The sequence below is a fragment of the Camelus ferus genome, chromosome 24 (assembly GCF_009834535.1).
Source record: "Camelus ferus isolate YT-003-E chromosome 24, BCGSAC_Cfer_1.0, whole genome shotgun sequence".
In the NCBI taxonomy this organism is placed as follows: Eukaryota; Metazoa; Chordata; class Mammalia; order Artiodactyla; family Camelidae; genus Camelus; species Camelus ferus.
The window spans coordinates 23514844-23539593 of record NC_045719.1 but is presented as its reverse complement, the minus strand read 5'-3'; the positions used below and the strand labels follow the sequence as shown (position 1 = coordinate 23539593).

Here is a 24750-nt window from a genome sequence, read left to right as displayed (position 1 = left end):
GGATTATGCCAGGTTCGTGATGAACGCTTAGCCAGCAAGAGTTTGTCACTATACCAATTATTTCTCATCTCCTATTAATTACAGTTACACTTGTCATGTGTTGAGTGATTTGTGATCTCTCAAAACCATTCTAAGGTTTCAATTTAATAAATTTAAAAGAATGATTTAGTGTTTCCTCAGCATTTAAAATTCCACTTTTGTGTCCCTCATATCTTTTGTCTTTTCACCAGCATTTTAGACTCTCATTCTTTTACACTGTTTGACTTGACAGGATTCAACATAAGAAACTTCATCAGTAAGGTTAATTAAGGAGAAACTCTCAATTTTACAGACAAGTTCAAAAAACAGGCTACAGAAGTAAATATCATGATGTACAGTTCTAAGATTACACCTCAAAACCACTAATATGCTCTGTTAATGGTAGAGTTGAAATGCCATTTCTTTTTTTAATTAATTTATTTATTATTGTATTATTATTATTTTTTGGCAGAGGGGAAACTAGGTTTTATTATTTATTTTTAGAGGAAGTGCTGGGGATTGAACCCAGGACCTCGTTCATGCTAAGCATGTGCTCTGTCACTTGAGCTATACCCTCCCCTCTGAAATGCCATTGCTGTGGAATCTTACTGAGTTAGTATGGATGAAGGTTGTTAAGTTAGAAGTCTTGAAGTAGAAAGAACTTGTATATATGTAAATTATATGAACCCTGCCTTAACCTTCATTCTGTTTCTTAATACTGTTCTTCTTTTCTTATTCTAATCACAAAATGATAGTAAAGTCAGAGAAGGAAATGTAGTTTATCATTTGAGGTCAACCACATTTTGATTGTTAAGTTAAAACATCTATTTCAATGTGATGAATATTTGACTCATCAAATAATAGCTAAAAGCTTTCGGAGAGCAATTTTACATCTATGCTGTTGAACCTACTTTTTTCAGATGCTTGAATACACACTTGGAGTATTGTGTAATTTAGCTGTCTGCTGTGATCTTGCCTCCCTCGCTTTAGAAACAAACGACTTCCTTCACTGCTCACACAGTGTAACTGCCCCCTCTTCTATTATTTTTCCACTCTTATCCTTTCCTCGTGTCTTCAATCTTTGTGGAATTATATAAGCTGTACATTGTATATGATAGTCGTTAACTTAAAATTGGAATGATGAGTTAAGTTCTGTTTAATTGTCTAATTGTGTGATCATTGCGTACTTCAGTTATAAAACTGTATACTTCACAGAATCAACAAAGCTGCAACTTTTATTAAAATTAAGTTTGCAGATCTAGCTTATACAGTTTTAATTCGCTTTTCCTCTTCTTGGTTTAATGTAATCAAGTGTTGTTTCAAGAACTAGGTAATAAATATGCAGGAACTCCTGTGAATTTCTATTTCTTCAGTAAGGGAATTCAGGCCACAGTCTGTTGTCAGGCTGTTGTACTGTTATCTTAATTGTTTTTCAGTAATTTTTTGAACCACTGTGTCTTTGCTCAGTTATTGTTCAATTGAAAATTATTGAAAATTTTTATTCATGAAAAGATTTTAAACATGAAAAATACTTCACATTAACAGAAGCCAGTTAATTTAATTGGATATACTTGGGGGGAAATATTAAACCTACACACTCCCTACCTTATTTGTCAGATATTTAAAGGCTGTTATTCTTTGTAGAAACTTGGTGTCCAGAAAATTTTTGTAATGTTCATTTTTTTACTTAAGAACATGGGATTAACATCCTGGATTTACGTGAATAGCCAGATGCTGTGTCACTGGGGACAAAATTTTGTCAGTACATGGATTCTGTCATGACTATTGAATCTGTTATCAAAGTCAGAAAATTCCTGCTTTCATCCTCCTATGTAACATTTTTTGTTAGCACTCTACTTAGTCTCCTCCCGCAACCTCCGTACATACATGTACACACACACACACACACACACACGCGTGCGAATGTGCGCGCACACAACTTTTCCAAGTTTTCCTTCCTCTTACTTGAGAAAACATTTAGCATCAGGGAAATAGTATACTAAGTGAAGTGTTGCTTTCTGTCCTTTTTCAGAAGAAAAGGAAACCATTTGTCAAGGCTCAGCTACTTGGCATGGCCTACTCTGTGGCTGTTTTGGGACATACTAATAAACTTGGAACAGAAGCCATAGAGTTACCATTGTGGATGCTTTTCTTTTGGTGAAGGTGCTTCTCTGGAAGAGGAGTTTGGAGGGAGAGGCTGTGGAACCTGTTCAGTGCTTGCAGAAGCTTTTCTGCAGGCTGAGGTCAAGTTTGAAAAGCTTTGTCAGTTTCTCCCCAGGCAGAAATCTGTAGGTGTCTGGAAACACTGAAGAACCCCTTTGGAAGATTAGTTCTGATCAGAAGACATTAACATTGACATTGTGATATAGACTCTGTCAACATTAACTTTATAGGTTTGAGGACTAAGAAATTAAACTAGACCTGAAGAATTTTCCTTTTCCTTTTATATAAGCCTACCCTGGTTTGACAAAGTGAGCTGAGATGGCAATTTTTATTCCGTTTGCTTATACAGATTCTAAGTACCCTTTACCAGACCCAAGTTGAATTGAACATTCTCCTCTTTGAGCTCTTATTGTATCTGATTCGTAACCCTTCTTTGCTGGGGGCCCATTTTTGTCGAGTGAATGGACTGATTAAGGAGTTAGCACTTACTTAACACATATGTGCCAGTTTCTGTTCTAGTGATTGACATGTATTAATTTAGTGCATCCTCAGGGCAACCCTACGGAGGAAGGAGGAGTAAGTAGAACCACCATTTTCCAGATGAGAAACAGAGGCACAGATATATTAAGTAAATACAGCTAGAACATGCTGAGAGCTGATATCTAATCTGAAATATTACAGCTCGCAAGTCTATTATTGCTATTCTATACAAAGTCTCCAGGTACCCAACTTCCTGTGTCTTGAAACAGGATTCTGAAGTACAGAAGAATCAGCAGGACACAGTGCTGAAACGAATGAAGGTGAACAAGAGAATGAAAGTGATGGCATTAACATTTTGTGACAAAAGGTTTCTGTTATTGTATATGAGTATTGCTACCCCTCCTTTCTTGCCATTTCCATTTCCATGAAATACCTTTTTCCATCCTCTCACTTTCAATCTGTATGTGTCTTTCTCCTTAAAGTGGGTCTCCCATAGGGAGCATATTGTAGGTTCTTCTTTTATTGTTCAATCTGCCACCCTATGTCTTTTGATTAGAGCATTTGGTCCATGATAATTCTGTATCAAATTGAGGAAATGCTCCTGTTTTCCTAGTTTTCTAAGAGGTTTTGTCATGACTGGATGTTGGATTTCATCAACTGATTTTTCTGCACCAATTGATATGATTTATTTCTTTTTTGTTATATTGCGGTAGTGAATCACATTTATTTACAATCAAGCATTGAACCAGTCTTGCATACCTAGGGTAAGTTCTACTTGGTCACAGTGTATAATTCTTCTTAAATATTCTTGGACTTGATTTGCTAATATTTTGTTGAGGAATTTTGCCTCTATGTTCATGAGAGATACTGGCCTGTAGTTTTCCTTTCTTGTAATAACTTTGTTTTTGCTAGTAAGGTAAAGCTGGCTTTTATGGAATGAGTTAGGAAGTGTTCCCCTCTTTTCCCCAAATGACAGAGCTGAATCAAATGAAAATGGCAACCCTTTACTGTTGCTAAAGTCCTCAAATTTTCCATTTTTCCCTGTTGCCTGTAGAATAAAGCACTTAATAAGGTGGCTGCTACATATCGTTCATTCTCTTCTGCTCTTCTCAGGCGTTCTTCTAGTGGCACTTCCATCTCTCCGCCTATTGTACAACCTACCACTTACTATCAGTGTCATTTTGGACAGGTTAGTCATATTGGAGCCTTAGTTTCTTTGTGTAAAGTATAGAATAATAATGCTTTTTCTCATGAGATTAATTATGTTAAGTAACAGGAAGACTGTATTTCAAATATGCCTTTCCCTTATTCTTCTATTCCCACACACCATGACTTTTTAAGCTTTGTTATCTCTATGTATGTTCTTTTTCTTGCATTTTTTAAATTTTTATTTTTTATTGAAGTATAGTTGATTTATAGTGTTTCAAGTGTATGGTAAGTGATTCAGTTATACACATAAGTATCTATTCTTTTTCAGATTCTTTTCCACTATAGGTTATTACAAGATATTGAATATGGTTCTCTGTGCTATATAGTAGGTCCTTGCTTTTTCTCCATTTTGTGTATAGTAGTGTGTATCTTTTAACACCAAATGTCAAATTTATCCTTCCTTCCCTTTCCCCTTTGGTAAACCATAAGTTTGTTTCCCATGTCTGTGAATCTGTTTCTGTTTTATAAATAAGTTCATTTGTATCTTTTAGATTCCACATATAGTGATATATGATATTTGTCTTTGTCTGGCTTACTTCACTTGGTATGATAATCTCTAGGTCCACCCATGCTGCTGCAAGTGGCATTATTTCATTCTTTTTTATGGCTGAGTAATATTCTAGGGGTTGTATACCACCTCTTCTTTTTTCCATTCATCTGTTGATAGACTTTCAGGTTGCTTCCATGTCTTGTCTATTTTAAATTGTACTGCTTTGAATGTTGGGGTGCATGTATCCTTTTCTTTCTTTTTTGTGTATGTATTTTTCATTGAAGTATAGTCAGTTTACAGTGTGTGTCAATTTCTGGTGTACACCATAATGCTTCAGTCATACGTGAACATACATACATTTTCATATTCTTTTTCATCATAAATTACTGTAAGATATTGAATATAGTTCCCTGTGCTATACAGTATGAACTTGTTGTTTATGTTATATTAGTATCTGCAAGTCTCAAACTCCCAATTTATCCCTTCCCACCCCCTTTTCCTCCCTGGCAATCATATATTTGTTTTCTATGTCTTTGAGTCTGTTTTGTGTGTACGTTCATTTGTCTTTTTTTTAATTCCACACATAAGTGATATCATGTGGTGTTTTTCTTTCTCTTTCTGGCTTACCTCACTTAGTATGATGATCTCCAGACCCATCCATGTTGATGCAAATGGCATTGTTTCTTTCATTTTTATGGCTGAGTAGTATTCCGTTATATAAATATGCCACGACTTCTTTATCCAGTCATCTGTTGATGGACATTTAGTTTGTTTCCATGTCTTGTAAATAGTGCTGCTGTGAATATTGGGGTGCATGTATCTTTTCAAATTAGAATTTTCTTCAGATGTATGCCCAGGAATGGGATTATTGGATCATATGGTAAGTCTATTATTAGTTTTTTTAAGTGCCTTCCATACTGCCTTCCATAGTGACTTCAGCAATTTACATTCCCACTAACACTGTAGGAGGGTTTCCTTCTCTCCACCTCCTCTCCACCATTTATTGTCTGTAGACTTTTTGATGACAACCATTCTGACTGTTGTGAGGATACATTTCTTTGATGTTTTGATTTACATTTCTTTAATAATTAGCGATGTTAAGATCTTTACATGTCCCTATCTGCCATCTGGTTGTCTTCTTTGGAGAAATGTCTGGTTAGGTCTTCAGCCTATTTTTTGGTTGGGTTGTCTGCTTTTTTAATATTAAGCTGTATGAGCTTAAGCTGTTTGTTTATTTTGGAAATTAGTCCCTTTTCAGACACGTTGTTTGTAAATATTTTCTCCCAGTCCATATGTTGCCTTTTAGTTTTGTTTGTGGTTTCCTTTATGGTGCAAAAACTTTAAATTTAATTAGGTCCCATTTGTTTATTTTTGGTTTTCTTTCCATTAGTCTAGTAGAAGGATCCATAAAAATATTGCTGTGATTTATGTCAAAGAGTGCCCTGCTTTTGTCTTCCTCTATATTTTTGTAATATACAATCTTACATTTAGGTATTTAATCCAATTTTTACTTCATTTTTGTATATGATGTTAGAGAATGTTCTAGTTTTTTTTTCTTTTACATGCAGCTGTCCAGTTTTCCCAGCACCACTTTATGAAGAGACTGTATTTTCTCCATTGTATATTCTTGCCTCGTTTGTTGCAGCTTAATTGACCATAAGTGTGTGGTGTTATTTCTCGGCTTTTTATCCTGTTCCATTGATCTGTATGTCTGTTTTTGTGCCAGTACCAGACTGTTTTGATTCTTATATCTTTGTAGTATAGTCTGAAGTCAGAGAGTGTGATTTTCTCAGCTCTCTTCTTTCTCAACACTGTTTTGGCTCTTTGGAGTCTTTTGTGTTTCCAAACAAATTAAAGAAATTTTTTGTTCCAGTTCTGTGAAAAATGCTGGCAGTAATGTGATAAGGATTGCATCAAATCTGTAGATTGCTTTTGGTAGTGGGGCCATTTTAGCAGTATCAATTCTTCCAATCCCAAAAGATGGTGTATCTTTCCTTCTGCATTGTTCTCAATTTCTTTCCTCAGTGTCTTATGGTTTTTGGTATACAGTTGTTAGTGTGTAGAAATGCAACAGATTTTTTGTATATTAACTTTGTATCCCTCAACTTTACCAGATTCATCGATGAGCTCTCATATTTTTCTGGTGATGCCTTTAGGATTTTCTATGTATAGAATTATATCATCTGCAAACAGCGATAGTTTTACTCTTCCTTTCTAATTTGGATTCCTTTTATTTCCTTTTCTTCTCTGATTGCTTCTAAAACTGCGTTGAATAAAAGTGACGAGAGTGGGCACCTTGCCTTGTTCCTGATGTGAGAGGGAACGCTCTTTCAGCTTCTCATGGTTGAGTGTGATGTTGGCTGTGTGTCAGCTTTTCTACAGCGAGCAATACTTCAGATCAGGTCCGCGATTCACTAACACCCGCCTCCAGTTATTCTAGGCATGGAGGTAATGGAGAAAAGATTCCTCTAAGTGGGTTTTGGGGCTTGGGGGTGTTTTAAAACTTTATTAAAATGTCTAGTATAGAGTCTTCTTGCTTTCCTTCAGGTCATCCTTCAGTTTGAAATTGTCTTGAACACTAGCAATGTACAAATGCAACTGATTGGATTTTCAGTTTTAAAGACGTTTACCCTGGTTTCTTTGGAGTCTAATGTAATTGTGTTCAGGGCTTGGTTATTACAGTGTTCTCTCAGTAGTCTTGGACAAGTATCAAAATGACACAACAAGTATCAAAATGACACACCAAGGTGACAGCAATGGTGAGTCAAGATAGAGTGAGACACAAAGCATCTTCTTGGAATATAATGTTTACAATTCACATAAGCATTGAAAGGCACAAAGCGCTAATGCCATTGTCTGTATCACTGTAAAGCACTACTATTATACCTTAATACTTCCAAGTACATTGTAAGAAGGATCTTGCAAACATTCCTGCCTCTCCAGTTTTTATTAAATGGAATGTTCTTAATGGGATAGAAATTATTTCACATCAGGAGGAGTGTTTAAAATTAATTTTCACCCTATAATCTACCTTTTTCTTTTTTTTTTTTTAGTAATAGGCTTAAGTTTCCACAGAACTTAACAGCCCAAAGGGGCCACATCTGCACTGGGAATCAGACAACAATTCTGAACATACATAAATGCTCCAGACTTTTCATAGCAGCTAGAGATTCTTCTCAATCCAGGTCTTATTTCTTTACATTAGAAATTTTAAAAATCATTTTCCCCTTTAGCCATTGATTAACCTACCTTTTACCCCTATATTCAACAATGTTACTGAGGGTCTTCTATTTGACAAGTTATCACTAATACAGATTAAGGAACTTGCCCACTATTTGAGAAGCTTTCAGGCAGGAAATGAAGGGTGTGATGTGGAGAATACTGGAAATGCTGGAAATGAAGTTTACAATATGACTAACACTCCTGTGGTACCTTTGTGGAAGGAATCATTAATTTCAACCTCACTGAGTCAGAGGGCTGGTGGAACAGGTAGATTCGAGGTGGGTCTTACTGAAGAGGTAAGCAGAAAAGCAGCGCTGAAAAAGGGAAAAGGAAAATGGAGTTTTTCAACTAGGTGATCTTCCATACTTCACAGGCTGCATTTCACAGAACTGAGGGTGGGACTGAGGGTGTGAGGCTGTGAAGTCTCTACTTTCTTCAACTACAGCTCCCTCACTTTTTCTGCTTTATAAATGTTGAGTTTCTGTGTAATGTTTTATTTGAAAATGGCTTACATTGTTTTTTAAAAGATTAAGAACTGCTTTTCTAGATTCTTTGTGGTTCTTTGTGTATTACAGTTATATGAAATGTATATCTTTCTTAACTTTAATCTAATTATCTTGATCTAATTTTAATCATAAGTGATCCAAAAGTTTTCAGTAGAATAATTCAATCTTTGGCATTTTCTGCGAGTTTTAATTTTGCTCTCCTTTTCTCAAGCTATAAAGTTAATTAAGAAAGTTAAACTACAGTATATTTCAATGGTGATTATATTTTCCTGTTATTCTGAAGTTTTATATATTTAAGCTTATAGTAAATGACATATTTCCAAAGAGTAAAAGTTTTTAGGACATCCAAGCATCCAATTTTTTTTCTTTTACCATAGCAGTTTTGAAAGAAAGATTTTTTTCCCCAAAGGTTTTCTATATATTCCTGCTTCTTTAAATGTTGTACACTATGCATAGTTTAACCGTTTTTTTAGTTACTCAAGATTATCACCAACTGAGACAATTTTGGCCCTTTCCTCAAATCTCTTAGGTTGTTTTTAAGTTAAGTGTCTACTTATTCTTCAATTTTTCTACTCCAAGGCCTTTCTCTTCCCTGTCCTGAATGTTTACATATAATGAAATGGTTCTTCATGTATTTTTATTAGTATTAGTACTGACGCTATTAATGATAAATAGTATTACCAAAGATAAATGAAGTAATAGTCTTTGCTATTCTGTCACTTTTCAATTCACATTTACTTAAAATCCATATTTTAGATTATTCATAATATATCGATTCATCAATTGAGTTGGTTGTCTTTTTAAATTCTACCTTTAGTCTCTAACACTTACTACTTTTTTATTCCAACATCTTCATAATATTTTTAATTTTCTTTTCCTTATTATTTTATGACATAGTGTTCACTGTGAATTTAATAAACTATTTTAATGTCACTAATATTTCAGTGAAGTGAAATCAAGCCCAGGCCAGATCTTAACATGTGCAACTTCTCCACATAAATTAACTTTTATTATTTATTGTTTATTGTTATAGTCATTAATACTTTACAGGTAACATTTGTTTTGTTTCTAAACCCAATCTGAATTTATTTCTCAGGAAGATTTTCTTGGATAACATTTTCATTAAAATTACTGAAGTTCAGATACATTACATTTTCTCTTGTCAACTGGTTCCCCAAAGCCAGAGTCAGTTTTTTATTTTGACATGGATAATATGTAATAAATCAGGACTGGGACTAGCATATGATGCCATTATCATAATTGTGGACAAATCTCATTTCTTTTTATGGATTGAAATTGAATTTATTAGGTAATAATTGACAAGCTGTGCACTTTTGAGCACACTCTGTATATACATTCATTTAAGACATTTGAAGCTGTTATTAGTTCTAGTAGAAGACAAAGGATGAGACAGAACAGAGAAGTTACACTGAGTTTATTGGGAAAACAAGGTGCATTGCTTAGCCAATAAAAATGTCAGAAACAAAATATATTTCACCTTGCTATAATACTTCCCTGGGGCTTGTGTGACACTGCATTGTAAGAGAAATTATCTGTAACTCTGTCTAATACAGAAACAACCTATTGAAATTCCACTCCAGGGAAGACGAATATATAATTTGGACCCAGGAAAATTTACCTTGACGTGAGGTTGTTGATTTTTAGCCCCCCAAATCATCTCTATATTCTCTAAATATATAAAAATTAATTTTTAAGTATTTAGTACTTTTAAGAACATGGGTGGTTTTCTCTTTCTTATTCCTTAATTGTTCTGTTTTTTCTTTATTGCCTAAGCCAATTTAAACAGCAATTTTTCTCTTTGGTAGCACTCTTCTCTTAGAATGACAGATTGACTTTGCAGCCTTATTTGATTCATACTCTTTGTTTCTTTTTTAGCAAATAATGCCTAATCTCAGGCTTTGGTGATCATCTTTTACTTTTTAACCTTTCAAAGCTATCTACCCAACTCATTAGGGCTCCATCTTTAGTCAGCAGTGGCATTCTGGCAACTGGTAGAGATGTGGTGAGCATTTTGTTTTTTTCTTGCTTGTTTCCTTTGCATTTTATGTAACCATTTATAATTCTTAACCTTTCTTTTAAATAACCTTTTCTTATGAAAGCTTCCTTTTAAATTCTTTTGTAATATATATATATATAAGACCCATCTTTAAAAGGATCTCAGTTCTGAATTTGAATAGTGAATCTCTGACATTGCTTAATTAACGTTTTCAAAACTTACTGGATTAATATTTCAGGTTCTTTCTAATGGTTCTACAGTGATTGCTATGTGTCAACACAGGAATTGACAGATATTACAAGTACTTGTTCAACTGAAAGCATTCTAATAACCTTGCAAAATTTTTGTCTCTGAAGTTTTTGATTGATTTGCATTTGATTCCTTGTGTTGAAAGCAGAAGTAATTTTCTCATCAGGAATAAGTGGTGACCTTATTTAGTTACTTCACTTCTACCATGATTTTTATGTGTCATATACCTGAAGAAAATATTATATTAATATACTGTGAATTTCAACATGATGTTCCTTTTTCTTTATTGTGATGTTGTCTTCAAATTAATTATAGTGTTGCCACATAAAGAAGGATATAAAACACCACACTGTAATTGTTTATACTACTCAAGCATAATATTTATTCATCTTTTATAAAATCTCTGAGTTGATCTGTGATTGTTATTGGCAACAATCAGTTTCCCAAGTGCAAATGTTCACTATCTGCTCTTTGTTTCTTAGTCCTTGCTTTTGTATACTTTTGAAAGACTCCTTTGTTTACGTGTGTGATCAGCATATTCAGTGTTACTATACAACATGGGTAATTTTGTACCTTTCATACATTCTTCTTTCCTTTAATGCCCTTTTTGCTTTCTCTGTGCTCATTACAGCTAGCAGTTATTTAGTGATGTAAGTTTTTTATTCTTCCAAATGCCAAATACTTAAGTTTTTATTATAATGGCTTAATAGCACCTTAATTAATTACCTGAAACAACAGATAATTTAGCAAAGCAATGTGCAAATTAGATTCCTTTTTAGAGCCTTTATTAAACTTGTGAAATTAATCTGTTTCTATTAAAATGTTAGTTTATCTAAATAGACTGTGAAGTTAGAAGCCAAATCCTGTTTTTGTTAAAGTATTCTGTGTACTATACAGCAAAATAGACAGCATGGTGTTTAACTGCCCTGGAATTGAAGCTGAAGATCAGTTAAGTAATAACAGTCCCCAGAAATTATTAACAGGTTCAAGAATAAAATCCTGGAAGTGTTCATTTTGGTTTCATCTTATTTTTTCTCTGGAGGAGAAAATGGCCCAAAACCAGACAAAAACACTCTGGGATATTTTCCCCCAACTTTTAATCTGCAGAGTAGTTATTCTTGAAATGCAGCCTGAGAGTCAGTCACATGAGGGTCGCTCTAGGGGTTCTTATTTTTAAAAGTCTAGTTCTTTTAAGTCAAGATTGGGGGAGTTGGTGCTCCAAATCTGAATTTTTAACTAGAATCCAAATGATTCTTAAGTATAATAGATTCTAAGAACTTAGAACATTACCAAATGATTGGATGAGTTTTTCTCTGCTTTTCTTTCTTTTTTTTCCCCTCAGCATCTATGACAGTGTTCTTTGTGTTGTGTGGGGCTCTCATTTTCAGGAAATCTCCAAGGCACTAATCCTATAATACATATGGAGAAAATGAAAATAATCTTATTACAGTTTGTTCACTTGATTTGAATTTTACAAAACACATTTGTAAAACATGTGGAAAGCTTATTTCTGAACTATTGAGCACTACTAGTCTTTATTATCCTGCCATGATCTTCTGTTAATTCAGATTTTACCTTAGTGAGAACTGTTTGAATGATAATACATATACATCTGAGCACTTCACATTGTAGTTACCTCATTTGTACCATGGTGTGACCCTTTTAAGATTAAATATGAATGCAAGGGGGGAAAAATAATTTTCCTTCTACCTTTCTGAGTTCTTGGTTGAGACTCCCTATAATAAGATAGATAAACAAGAGAAAAAAAAATAGAAGTTTATTAACATGTATTCAGGGGAGATAACCCAGGAAAAATGAGTGAAACTCCTTAAATGGCCCCAGGTACCAGCTTAAATACTGTCTTTAGCTAAACACAAAAGAAAGATGGGGCAGGGGCGGGGGAGTGAGTTATGGGAAGTTACCAGGAAAAGCATGGTAAACATGGGTAAGATTTCTTTACCCATATTTAGGTCACTGCCTTCTCTGTTGGTAAGAGTTTCTTTTAAGTGTCATTTCCCTATTTTGGGTATGGAGAAGGAGATACCCTGAAAATAGATACTTCTTTTTTAAATGTAAATTTTCCTTTCAAAAGGATAACTTCTGCTTCATCTTCAGAGCTTCTCCTGTGTCTTCTCTTTCTCAAAACTTCAAGTCAAAGTAATCCTTATTCCGAAGAGGCATATGTTGAGGTGGCATTTTCTTCTAACCTTCAGTGAATGTCACTAAAGGATTTGAATACAGTATCAGTAGATCACTGCCCATGTCAACAGGTATAACGTAAAATTCTTCTAACATATGATAGTCTATGTTCATTGTTCTTTTTTTCTGTTCTGAAATTCAAAACACTGCAGTTGTTATTTATTTTTTTTGAGCAAAGTTGTTTTTCCCCAGGAAACACATAAATTATTCCTTTTATGTCTTCCCACTTACTCCCTTGAAATGAATAGCATAGTACACAGTCTCCATGTTGTTACAGACTGAAAATCCAAGCACATTAAGGAAAGGTGCCTTCCTCTGAGTCTTGACCTGATCACCAGCAGGACTAGGATGAAAAATCATGCAACCCTCGGCTGCTTCATTTCTGGCTTCCTCATTTTTCCTGTGTGGGTTTGACCAGCATTTTTTTAAAAAGGCCTTCTTTTATTCTGCACTTAAATATGTGTGTTGAATTCCTGCTCTTCCTCTCCTCATCCTTTTCCCCTTGCCCCCTTTCCCTCCCCTCCCCCACCTTAAGCATCAGAGGACTTCTGTAGTCTGATTTTATAAGGTCAGTTGATGTCAGATTTGCGCATAAACACTTAGCAATTTAATACTCAGAAATTTGCTGCTTTTGAATATCTTCCTGTATATTTTTAAAAGAACTTTTCTCTCTGTCCTTTACTGCCCTCCTGTAAGTAATATTTGTTCAGAGGGGATGTGTGCACAGCACAGAAGACTTAATATGAGCTCAAAGTCAGTATTTTCCTTCCAGCCCTACCCCTTCAGTCCCTCCCTCCAGTGGTGACAGTATCAGTAGTTCCTTCTGTCCTCCTCCTTTCCTTTCCTCCTTCCCCTCTCTCTCAGCACTAGCTGGATCATATTCCCATACTGTCTTTCATTTTAATATACTGTTTTGCAGCCTATGACTTACAGTGTTTCCAAACCAAAATATAGATCTACTTCATTTTAAACAATGATTACATAGCACCTCATTGTACCATAATTTCTCTAACTGGCCTTTTTATTGATCTAGCATGCTACGCAGGTATATCCCTGAATAAATTCAGAAGTGTTGGACTTGGATGGTCCAGTCAGTATTTACATCCACAGCAGTGTACAAGTGCCTGTTTCTCCACACCTTCTCCAACACGATTGTCGTATCTTTACTTCCTGTTAATTTCATTCTGAAGGTGAAAAAAAGGTTCTCAAAATTTTGATTTGTTCATTTGTTAAAGTATGATTGACATTGGGCATCTTTTGATGTTTGTTGAACATACTTAACATACGTGAGAGTGTTGTTCAGTTCTTTTCTCCATTTTTCTATTGAATTATTTGTCCTTTTTTTCCCCCCCTTTGGTAGAAACTTTTATAAATTGAGGAACTTGTCTTTTGTCCTTTGTATGACTAGTTTTTTTCTTGGTTTCCATTTAGTTCTATTTGTATTTTCCTTTATGCTTTCTGGGTTTGACATAATGAATTAAAATGTATACTCTGAGTTTTAATTTTTATTTTTACACATCTTTTTTCTATCACTTTTATCTGTTCCTTTTTAATATATAAATACTTGATCTATCTGGACATTGTGTTATAGTAAGGGACGAGGCAAAGACCTAGTTTTATTATTTTTCCAAGTGGTTAGTATAGAGGAAGAAAAAGTTTTTCTTGACCCTCTTAGGGTCCCTGGCTGGGTCTGAAAATTAAACTGACAAAGACAGATTGACAGGAGAAAAGCAGTTTCATGTATGTTTTCATGTACATGAGAACCATCACAAGAGAATGAGGACTCAAAGTGACCAGAGCAGAAAGTTTTTATACCATTTAGACAAAGAAACAAATACATTTGTGAAGAACTGACAAGGCAGTGGGGTTTGGGCTCGGGGTAGTAAATGGTGAAGAAGTAACTCAGGGGATAAAGGTTAGTTTAACAAGGTTTGTTTGTAGATTCCTCTGGCACCTCCCTGGACTAATAAGAGTCTGTCTCCAGGAGAAAGAGAGTCTATTTCTTACCTTCAGGTGGAAAGCAAGCTTTTTCTGCATACACCACTTCTCAAGTGCATTCAGCTCAAAATAGTTTTTATATCAGAGAGGCATTTGGTGGTCAACATATTCTGATTTCCTTTAGAAGCTAGTTTTCCTAACAGCATTAACTGAATAAACCATTTTTTTCATTGGCTTAAAATGCCACCTTTATCATATACTCTTTCCATATGTACCTGGCCGGATCCTGCATTTTCCTGTTTCATTGATTATTCCTTCCAAAGCACCCAACTTTTTTCATCATAATTTGGAACTAGGCACTTACCTAAATCTTGTAGGTGATGCTTGGGTATTACTACCAATAGTTGTAATCCTTTTTCTGTTGATTCTTTTAGTTTCTAAGTATTTGATCACATTATCTGCAAATAATAAACTTTTTGCCTGTCTGTTCTACTATTTACATCTATCATTGCTTCTGTTTCTGATATTAATGGGAATGTTTGTTCCCCATTAAACACACGATACAGCCTCTTTGGTTAAGATACGTACTTTTTCTAATGCAGAGAGATTTTCCTTTTAGTAATAGTTAATACTAAAGAGTTTTATCAAGAATTAAAGCTGAATATTTTTAGTTGCCTTTTCAGCTTTTAAAGATTATCATATGATCTTTTCCCTTGAATCTATCAACATTGTGAATTATAGTGACAGACTTTCTTACATTGAACAGTCTTTTTTCCTGGACTTGAACTCTTCTTGGTCATGTTCTTCTATTAACGGTCTCCTGAAGCGTGTTCTTGGGTTCTAGTTTAAATGTTTGCGACAGTACTCACTTGTGAAATTGATCTTCCGTTGTCTTTTGTGCTGCCTTTCATGCTGTAGTACCCATGTTATGCTGACTTTTTTAAATAAAGAGAATTTAGAAGTTTTTTCTTCTTTTAGTACTGTCTGGAATAATTTAGTACCTTTTCTTGTTGGCCAGCCCTTTTAAAATGTAGGACAGCCCTCCTGTCCTCCCTCCCGGCACAACTGATAATAGGTTGTAGAGTGGGGAGGTTTTCCTCCAGCTTTTTATTTGGAGGTTATGTCACCCTCACAAAGGAGTTGCAGGAATGTGAACAGTACAAAGAACATCCCCATACCCTTCGCTCAGATTTATCTGTTGATAATACTTTATCCCATTTGTAAAGTTTGACTTTTAATAAAACTTTCCTAGAGACTTGGGAAGAATAAAACTATGATGTTAGAAATGTAATAGTCAACTGCTGGCACTGGAAGTGGTATTCCTAACGTACACTTGCTTAGATCCAGCCTCTCTGTCCACTGCAGGGCCTCCTCGCTGCTTCGCTTTTTGCTGTCCCTGTAAGCCCCGCGTGGGAGTACAGGCCTACTTGAGTCCAGCCCAAGTGGTTCATCAGCTCAGTGTCTTGTCTTTAGAGAGAGAAGTTTTTCACCTTATCCTGCAGCCCTCTAAGGCCCACCTCCTTTACAGCCTGAGGGTCTTCGTGTTCTTCCTTCTAGGGAAAGCTTTCCCCACTGTGGGAAAGAGCTAGTTCATCAGGGAAGGCTAATAGTCTGTTTCTTAAAGCATGGCCTCTTCTTGAGTAAAAAGATCAAGCCTGTGTGTGATTTTCCTCTAGTCTGTTCTCTGCTCCTACTGTGAGAGAATAGACCTCTGTGAGACATGAACACACACACACACACACACACACACACACACACTCAGGCTTGTCTAAGAATAAACAACTTTCAGATATGCCATCTAAACCTCTCTATAGGAAAGAAAGTTATAGCTTTATCTATATGAACATGGAAACAGCTCTGCTAAGACATATATATATAAATATATATATATATATATAAAATAACATATACATAATAAATAATAGAACACAGGATTTCAGGCTGACATTCTCCTCTGTGGATTTCTGTACTTACTTGAGTTCCTCGCTAAGATGTTAAACCTACATACCTGAAAGGGTCCTCCCGAGTGGTCTCTTCTAAAACAAACAGACCACCTGTTCTAAAGACAAGTCCACATCTCTGCCCTAAAAGGTCCTAACTGCTTCTGAATTTAAAATTGAGAAAATTTTCTAGTTTTGAAAAATTCTCAGTCAGTAGGCATCTTCTGTATACAGTTGCTAAGTAAGAGCAATCATAATATTAAACATTGAAAATGGTATTCTAGGGTCAGGATCATTGTTATTTAATTGCTCTTAATAACTTTATGACATAGGACATTTAGAGAGCTTAAAATTGTTCTCAAGTAAAAGAGTAATTCATTATTTTGAAAATATTAGTAAAAGTATACCCTTGAAGTCCCTGTGTTCCTTTAAATTACTCTGTGTAGTTACCTAGATGGTTGTACGATTATTGAGTAAAGGCTTTTGTTCTTAATATGTGATTTAGCCCTAATTGTTATGAAACAGTAGACAGTTTCCCTTTATCGAACTCTATGGTAGTTGGAGCCAAGGGCTTTGAACTACCTATTGAGCGGGGTTATTTCTTTATACCTAGACCACTTGAAGTGTGTTATTGAATGTTACAATTGAATGTTAGGCTATTCAGAATTCTTTGAAAAATACTGAAATCCAAGTACATATTTAAAATGTTTATTTCTAGGTTATAAGTAGCTTCAGACAATTATTTCCCTGTTTATATTTATAAATTTTATCTAGAACTCAGCTATCCTATACTATGTGTCACTTCCTTCCTTAATGGGAACATGAGATTACACTAATATACTTTTATTTTCTAATATGAAATCATGTTTTATTTGTTTATCTCATCAAACTTTATCTACTGATGGTGCCCCAAAAAGTAATAATCAAAAGCAAATACCTACAACATAAATACCTAAGAATGTTAGCAACTGACTGCTTTACTTTGTGTTGATAAATATCTTTCTAATTTCCAGAAATCATCATTAGTCATTTAACTAAATGATCTTTTAATAGACAGATGATGAAGAGAAGATTTGGGGTTGTTACTATGAAAGCAAACTGGATAAAAACTGTACAGCAGAAAATTAGCACAGAATTGTAAATCTGCTATACTTCAATAAAAAAATAAAGTAACTGATGATTTTATTCAAGACAATCAAGGAAAAGGTGGACAAAAGATGAAAAATTTCAACAGATTTTAATCTATTAAAAATAATCTAAAAATATTTAAAAACAGATTCTGGTGAATATTTTAGAACTGAAAAATAATATATCTGGAATTAAGAACTCGTTTGTTGGGTTTAATAAAATATCAAATTAGGTACAAGAAGACAGGATGGGGGAAATAGAAGATAAAAATATTCCAACATCTGATCAGGTCAGCTTCCCAACACACCGAGATTAGTTCTTATTCTTATCTGTACTTAGGCTAGTTCCATCTCTCTTCCCCTGTATCCTCCATCCAAAGCTTCCCTTTTCCCAGCTGTCTTCTTCTCTACCTATTGTTTCAAGTCCTGTTTCCACAGATCCCTGCTGAAGACCTGCATACTTGATCTCAGTAGCAGACAATATTGGGAAAATTTGAAAACTGGTTCATCAATGGGTGGTTGGCAGGCCCACACAGAACACTGCTAGTCACACTACCTGAAGTGCACAAAAGTCCACTTTGGGTGATTGTCACCAAGTAAATTCAGCAACAACATAAGGTAAGGACCCAGTGATACAATGTGAGTCCCAGAGAAAAAATCTTATTTCCCAGGAAATTAGAGTAGCAAAACAGACCCCCTTTTTCCAGAGAAATTGAAATTAGGAAAATGAGTTATGAAACCGTGGAAGGAAGCAGAACCAGGGACTCACAACTGTGGCGCAGAGTTCAGTGGCATGTTCTTCTGTACACCCAGAGTAAGGCCGTGGCTCAGTGCCTGGAACCGTGCTCGTGGTCAGAGTCGTTGCAGGAAAGCAGCGACATGAATGACCCCATGCCAGGTAAACGTCTCAGATTCCTACATTTCTGCTGCCTTGGAACTGAGTTGTTACCAGAATCTAGTGTAAGTGGTTTCAGCTCTGAGAAATGGAGGGCTTTGAGGACAAGGAAACATATCAGTCATTATACCACGTGCGTATTTGCTCTTTGGTTCAGATTTAACAAAAGTAAGTTATATAAAACTTTGTTGTTTTCTCTTAGGGTATATATATATACCACCATCAGGGATACCTTAAATTTGTCTTTGTAGGCCTAAAGTTTGGGTTGTTTTCTATTCCTTGGAAAGAGATACAGAATATTAAGGTGTTAAGTTATTTAATTTTATACTAAAATAGGTAGGGTATGTGTGCATTTGTATATGTGAGTGCACGTGTGTGTCCATTCCTAAGTTGCCTTAACCTGTTACCAAACCTTGTCTCACTTAACCTCAATTTTATTTTTAAAATAGTAGGTAGAAAACAAATTTTTATCTTCAATTGGATCTTGTTTCACTATTAAAAGCTTTTAGACTGTTCGGACGGATCTTGTTTCACTATTAAAAGCTTTTAGACTGTTCGGACGGATCTTGTTTCACTATTAAAAGCTTTTAGACTGTTCGGACTCAATGGTTGAATGTTGTGCCTCGGAACTTTGAAATGGTAACAAATAATATAACTGCTCTTGGACTGAAAGCTTTTCAGTGAACCTACCTCCCTTTTGTTAAAAACTGCAGACTGCCTGGGTTTTGCTTGCCCAGAGAATTGAAGTCCTTGAGCTTTATTTAGTCGTTCCTTCACTCATACCTTCAGATAGTATCTGAGCCCTTACTCTACACCAGGTCAGAAACAAAATCACTTCCTGCATTCCATTTACCACGTTCCCTTTGGCAGTCTTTATTACAATCAGAAGAATGTTTTCTTAAGCAATTTACACAAATTTTCTCTTTTGACTTGGGGTTTGATTTATACATCAATCAAATATGTTTGCTTGAACTGTCCTATGATTACTTTTGGTTTTTGTTAATAGCAGTAGTTAAAAGAAAAATACATACACAAAACCAGGTTTTCTTTCTTTTTTGCAATGTTTTTTGAGATATAATTGACAAACCATATTGTAAGTTTAAGTTTAATCATTAAATGATTACTACAGAAAGTTTAATGAAAAAATAAGGGTTTTTTAATGGTGACTTGCTGTGTGTCCAAGACTTTATTTTCCTCTTTTCTTCTTTAATTTCACTCAGCATTTAAAACTTATTTTACATTCATTGTTTTAGGTTTCTGTGTCTTTTTTTCTTTGAATAGTCCTATAAGCAATGTCTGTATCTTTTAGTCTTTCTCTTTCTCATTGTTCATAACAGTGACTACTCTTTTTAAAGTCAGGATTATTGAGGTATAATTAGCTCACTCCTTTAGGGAAATTCACCTTCTTAGTGTACAGTTCTGCGAGTTCTGCCCAGTGCGGTCACACACTGGCACCACAAGATGCAGGGCAGATCCCTCCTGCTGCTGCCTCCTCCCACCCACAGCCCCTGATGTGTTTTCTGTCCGTGTTGTTTTGCCTTTTTTTGAATGACATAAAAGTGGAATCATATCGTATCCAGTTTCGGGGACTGACTGCTTTCACGTAGCAAAATGCATCTGAGATTCACTCATGTTGCTGTGTATAGCACCAGTTTGTTCCTTTTATTGCTAAATGGTATAGCACTGTGTGGATTTACCCCAGTTTTTATCCATGCACCAGTTGAAGCACATTTGGGTTGTCTCCAGCTTCTGACTCTTATGAACAAAACCACTAGAAACGTTCATTTAGTAACTGACTTTTTAATGGATGTGGCTTAGAGATGGGGCACAGATGATGTAACTGTGGAAGCAGTCAAGTGAGAAGAGACCAAAGACGCGGGCTCTGCTGCTGTTGCATCCAGTTCACTGTGACCTTGGACAAATAATTTAACTCTCTGTGCTTACTTCTCTTGTCAAGTGTGCATGGTTTAGGACTTAGTCCAGCTTTAAAATGACGTGATATTGTGCTCTGTAGGTAAAGTGTGTACTCTTGTTTCTCTCAGAGGAGAATTATATATGGTCACATACATTTTTATAAAATTAAGTTTCATGAAACCAGTATAACTAATACTTAAAATTAGTAGGTGTCTCAGTCCAATCACAAATGACTTGAAAATAATTTGTTTAATAAATTTTAGATGTCATTATAATCGAACCTTTTATAAATTATGTAATCCAGTTGATTATACATTGGAAAAGTATTTTGATAGTAATACTCTTAAATAAAAACATTTGATAAATATTTTCTTTCGAAATATTTTAGCATTTATTTATTTTCTTGTTTTTAATTTAGATGGGTCTAGGGAAGACAATTCAAGCAGCTGGCGTTGCTTCTATAAGGAGGGATGGCCTCTTTTAATAGTGTCATTAGTTCCTTTAGGGTATATTTTTAAAGTTATATGTAAAAAAAAAATATATATATATATATATACACACACACACACACACACTTTAAAATTATTTGAATATGCCTACTTTATATGGACCTTAAATATACTTTAAACTATTTTAGGGTATAAAAATACATTTTACAATTTTTCAGTGATTAACTTGAAACTCATGAACTTCTGTTATCGGCAACAATGGTAGGCTTTGCTTAGAAGTTGTTAGTTAATATGCAAGTTTTATGTAAAACAAAATTAATGTTAACCCATTCCGCCGCGCGCTGCCGCGGCCAGTTCTGCTTAGACCCCCGCACCGTCATCTGAAATAAACATACCTACGTGTAAGTAAGTATTCGTAAAATATTTCCCCTCTATCATCTTTTATAGTATTCAGGTCTTCTAATTTTTATTATTATTTTGGAAGTATACTCTTGCAGTTAAATAGTGGCTGTTATTTTTGGGATATGATAGTATTACAACCCCAGAGGATGACTTTTCTGCAGGATGTCAGCTAAGGGCAGAAAACCTTACCCACTGTCTTCTAGGAACTTAAAGAAACAGCTTTAGGTTTATAGTAACATGTGACAACATTATTACCGCAAATACATTTACCTCTTTTTGTCATATGCCTGTGAGGCCTGGACCGTCTGCTTGTCAAGACGTGGCAGGATAATAGCTGCGGTGACCTGTGACGCCCTTGTCTTCTGTATTTTGCTCTTAGTATATGAGTTAGTTAGCAGTATTAACCCTATACTTTTCATCAGCAGGCTTTTCTGTCAGTAGGTGCAGTAGGAAATTCATCAAGTCTCTATATTGAATAGATTCATTCAGGGCTTAAATGCAGTTATCCTTAAGAAAAAAAATTGTCATGTTGGTACTGGCCATTTAGGAGATCTGACTTTTCTGTTAAAGGGTAGAGAACTGCAGAAGATTGACACTGCCCTGTGTTTTTCACTGGTGACATAGAATATGCAAAAGTGACATGTTTTATTGTTAATGAATTTATTTATCTAATTATTTCATTCTGCAAACTCACTGGGAGTGTAACAGAGATGAATAAGGTACATTCCTTACCCTCACTAATCTTATAAAAGAAATAAATATGTAAATGAATAATTTCATTATAGTGTGATAGACAATATTATAGATGTATGAATTATAGAGATAATTTAAAAGAGCAGAGATGACTTCAGCCCAGTGTATCTCTGGGTGAGGTTGTACCCTCCTCCTGTCTTCCTCACGCCTTACTGCCCCAGGGCAATGGCCATTTTTGCTGTCACCATGATAGGGACTCTACTGGCCTTTAATGGGAGGGTTCAGGAATGTGAAATGCACCACAGTACCCTGGACAGCCGTGCAATACTAAGTGTCATCCTGCTCAAGATTTCAGTAGCACTTGAGTTGAGAAACACTGCTGTCCTCTTTTTTGGAAGGCTTCATTGTATAGTCAACTAATATTTGTGTACTTTTTATGTATGATTCCAGATGCATGGAAACAAATATTCTCAGAAAGTAATGTTCTTACCCTAGTAAAATGTGGCTAGCTGTATGTTAAAATATTCAGAAGACCATTTAACCAAAAATTTGGATTCTAATTTATCATATTTGAAGATGGTAAAATCTTAAGAGATATTAGGTTTCAGCAATGTGCCATCTCTTCTTTTTCCTCCTCTCTTCTCCTTCGTATTTCTTCCCAAAGAGTTACATTGTTTTTGATATATTGGTTACTAAGATATATTTAAAGTGCATGGATTTTCTTTTGTAGGAGAATATCGGCCAGCAAAGTGCCAGTTCTGGATTATGGTCTGTTAACCACAGATGCCGAGACGTTGACAGATGCCGAGACATTGACAGATGCCCAGATGTTGACAGATGCCCTGAATAATCAGAATTTTAGAGTCATTACTGTGGGTGAATCTTGCTCCATGACGTCCAGAAATGCAGCTCGCAGCAGGATTTCACTGCCACTGGTCCAGAAAGCCACATCAGCCGTTCTTCTTATAGGAACCCCAGCTCTGGGAAGGCCTGAAGAGGCATCAACATCCTTATACTTTGGGCTTTAAAAAAAGAACTGAATCGATCACTGTTTTTGTAATTTTTAATTTTAAATTTGATGCCCCTAGATGCCATAAGAGCACATTGGGAATTTCTAGACAGCTGTTCATGATTAAATACATCTTTTGCCATGGCTGCTTTTATCTGTTTACATGTGAGCCTTAGCCATGCTTATAGTTGTATATAAAAAATAGCATCTACCATTATTATAAGATGTTCATATTTAGTACACATTTGTAATATTCTTCATATTTGTGTTCTTAAGGTTTTTCTATAGTCTTAACTTTCAATTATCTAGTTTATTTTACATCTCCCTAGGATTGGGGTTGAATCTCCTCTGTACCTTTTAGACTACATTACATAACTCCTCTCTCTTCCTCTTTCACTTCAAAATCCACATTTGGGAAGGTAGAGGGGTGGGTACAGCTCAGTGATAGAGCACTGTGCTTAGCGTGCACAAGGTCCTGGGTTCAATTCCCAGTACCTCCACTAATAACAACAAATGTAAATACAAAATCCACATTTGGGAAGGTAGAGAGAAAATAGAAGTTATGTGCAGACCAGGGGGGATATCTGCTCTGAATGGAAGAATAAGGCATTTGTTTGATGCCCTATTTAGCTTTTACAGCTCTAAGAGGCAGATGGGGTATGGAGTAATTAAAAGGCTGGGAAGGAAAAATGAAGGATGAAACACTATTAAGGGTCAGTGTAACCTGGGGAAGCCCTGTCTGTGAAGGAGCGCCCAGTCAAAAAAAAAAAAAAATACAGGCTTGTTGCTTGGTAGGGTTGTTGTGAGAATTAGAAGAAATACTGCTTTGAAAGTGCTGTGTCCTGGGCCTGGCATACATAGTAAGCACTCAGCTAAGGGTGTCCTTTGTTGTTACTGGTTATTAAGCCAGGCCCGAGTGATAGCTATTGCACAGCACCTCTGCTGGCATTTTGAACTCTGCCCTGGAATTCTTCAAATATGCAGAACAGTACATAGACAATGATGGTAAAATTCTCAATTTCACCTTTTTAAATTTTTTGCTCTTGGATACATACTGGAAGTGGGAGAGTAGACCCCAAGTAATTTACTTATGTTCTAAAATTATGTCACTGAATAATGGGATTTATTATGTGTTTATGAAAAATATATGATGTATCATTTAAGAAGGAGAGTATATAAAAGATAGGTATATTTTAAATGATAATAGAAAAATGAATCCTCAGCTATTGATTACCTAGCACAGGAAAGAGGATGCTGGCAGTACAGCAGTGGCTCCTGTGCACCATGTGATTACACGCCAGCACCTTCACTCCTCACCCAGGGCACCACTGTTCTCAGCAAGGGGAAGTCCTGGTTTTCTGGATCACGATGATTCTACAATTTGGGGATGTTGCAACTCTTTAAGAAAAAAATATAAAATTACAAATCCTAAATAAGGAGTTCTGAAACTGGTGAGTCCTCTAACTTTGTGTTTCTTTTTCAAGATTATTTTGGATATTCTGGGTCCCTTGAATTTCCATATGAATTTTTTGTAGAACTTGGTAATTTTTGCAGAGAATCCAGCTTAGATTTTCATAAGTATTGTGTTGCATCTGTAGGTCACGTTGGATTGTATTGCCATGTTAACAATATTGTCTAGAAATCTATGAACATGGGAGATCTTTCCATTTATTTGAGTTTTTAATTAAATTTAATTTTCCAACTGTGCTTTGAAGCTTTAACAGTATAAGTCTTATGCTGCTTTTGTGAAGTATTCTTTTTAATGCTATTGTTAATAGATTTTTATTGATTTTATTTGTGGAATGTTTATTAAAAGTATATAGAAATACA

General features: G+C 35.3%; 1 protein-coding gene across 14 annotated transcripts in view; it reads left to right on the top strand.

Annotated features, from left to right (window-relative positions):
• LOC106730885 (uncharacterized protein FLJ37310-like) overlaps positions 1–24750 on the top strand; it is a 103930-nt gene extending 79180 nt beyond the window's left edge. For all 14 annotated transcript variants that reach the window (XR_004314989.1, XR_004314985.1, XR_004314983.1 and 11 more), the window contains one exon: positions 22642–24750. The gene's annotated coding sequence lies outside the window, so the exon portion shown is untranslated. The remainder of the gene's footprint in view (positions 1–22641) is intronic.